Here is a 2,552-nt window from a genome sequence, read left to right on the forward strand (position 1 = left end):
GAAACAATAAAGAAAACCCAAAGGGAGACAACTCTGGAGATAGAAGCCTTAGGAAACAAATCAGGAACCATAGATGCGAGCATCAGCGACAGAATACAAGAGATGGAAGAGAGAATCTCAGGTGCAGAAGATTCCAAAGGGAACATGGACACAGCAATCAAAGAAAATGCAAAATGCAAAAAGATCCTAACTCAAAACATCCAGGAAATCCAGGACATATAAGACCAAACCTATGGATAATAGGAGTAGATGAGAATGAAGATGTTCACCTTAAAGGGCCAGCAAATATCTTCAACAAAATTATAGAAGAAAACTTCCCAAACCTAAAGAATTAGATGCCCATGAACATAAAAGAAGCGTACAGAACTCAAAATAAACTGGATCAGAAAAGAAATTTCTCCCAATACATAATAATTAGAACAACAAATGCACTAAATAAAGACAAAATGTTAAAAACAGCACGGGGAAAAGGTCAAGTAACATATAAAGGAAGGCCTATTAGAATTACTCCAGACTTCTCGCCAGAGACTATGAAAGTCAGAAGATCCTGGACAGATGTTACACAGAGATTAAGAGAACACAAATGCCAGCCCAGGACAAAATCTCAATTAACATAGATGGAGAAACCAATATTTCCATGACAAATTCACACAATATCTTTCCACGAATCCAGCCCTTCAAAGGATAATAACAGAAAAATACCAATAAAAGGACAGAAAGTACGCCTTAGAAAAAGCAAGAAAGTAATCCTTCAACAAAGCTAAAAGAAGACAGCCACAAAAACAGAGTGCCAACTCTAGCAACAAAAAGAATAGGAAGCAACAATTACTTTCCCTTAATATCTCTTAATATCAATGGACTCAATTCCCCAATAAAAAGACATAGACTAACAGACTGGCTACAAAAACAGAACCCAACATTTTGTTGCTTGTAAGAAACATATCACAGGGAAAAAGTCAGACACTACCTCAGAGTGAAAGGTTGGAAAACAATTTTCCAAGCAATTTGACTGAAGAAACAAGCTGGAGTAGCCATTCTAATATTGAATAAAATTGACTTCCAACCCAAAGTTATCACAAAAGACAAGGAGGGGCACTTCATACCCATCAAAGGTAAAATCTTCCAAGAGGAACTCTCAATTCTGAAGTCTATGCTCCAAATGAAAGGGCAACCACATTCATTAAAGAAACTTTAGTAAAGCTGAAAGCACACATTGAACCTCACACAATAATAGTGGGAGACTTGAACACCCCACTTTCATCAATGGACAGATCTTGGAAACAGAAACTAAGCAGAGAAACTGTGAAACTAACAGAAGTTATGAAACAAATTTTAACAGATATCTACAGAACATTTTATCCTAAAACAAAAGGATATAACTTCTTCTCAGCACCTCCTGGTACCTTCTTTAAAATTGATCATATAATTGGTCACAAAACAGGCCTCAACAGATACAAAAATATTTAAATTGTCAAATGCATTCTGTCAGATTACCATGGAATAAGGCTGATCTTCAATGACAACATTAATTATAGAAAGCCAACATTCATGTGGAAACTGAACAACAGTCTCCTTAATGATACATTGGTCAACGATGAAATAAAGAAAGAAATGAAAGACTTTTTACATTTTAATGAAACTGAAGAGACAACATACCCAAACTTATGGGACATGATGAAGGCAGTCCTAAGAGGAAAACTCATAGCCCTGAGTGCCTCCAAAAAGAAACTAGAGAGAGCACACACTAGCAGCTTGACAACACACCTAAAAGCTCTAGAACTAAAGTAAGCAAATTCACCCAAGAGGAGTAGACAGCAAGAAATAATCAAACTCAGGGTCTAAATCAACCAAGGGGAAAAAAGAAGAACTTTTCAAAGAATTAACCAAACAAGGAGCTGGTTCTTTGAGAAAATCAACAAGATAGATAAACCTTAGCCAGATTCACTAGAGGGCACATGGACAGCATCCTAATTAACAAAATCAGAATGAAAAGGGAGACATAACAACAGATCCTGAAAAAATCAAAACACAATCAGATCCTTCTACAAAAGGCTATTCTCAACATAACTGGAAAACCTGGATGAAAGGGACAAATTTCTAGACAGATACCAGGTACCAAAGTTAACTCAGGATCAGATTAATGACCTAAACATTCCTATATCCCCTAAAGAAATAGAAGCACTCATTAATAGTCTCCCAACCAAAAAAAAACCAGGACCAGATGGGTTTAGTGCAGAGTTCTATCAGACCTTCAAAGATCTAATTCCATTACTTCTCAAACTATTCCACAAAATAGAAACAGAAGATACTCTACCCAGTTCATTCTACGAAGCCAAAAATACTCTAATACATAAACCACAAAAAGACCCAAAAAAGATAGAGAACTTCAGAACAATTTCCCTTATGAATATAGATGCAAAAATCCTCAATAAAATTCTCGCTAACCGAATCCAAGAACACATTAAAGCAATCATCCATCCTGACCAAGTAGGTTTCATTCCAGGGATGTAAGGATGGTTTAATACACAGAAATCTATCAACGTAATCCACTA

This window comes from Mus caroli, chromosome 1 (genome assembly GCF_900094665.2).
Source record: "Mus caroli chromosome 1, CAROLI_EIJ_v1.1, whole genome shotgun sequence".
Taxonomy (NCBI): domain Eukaryota; kingdom Metazoa; phylum Chordata; class Mammalia; order Rodentia; family Muridae; genus Mus; species Mus caroli.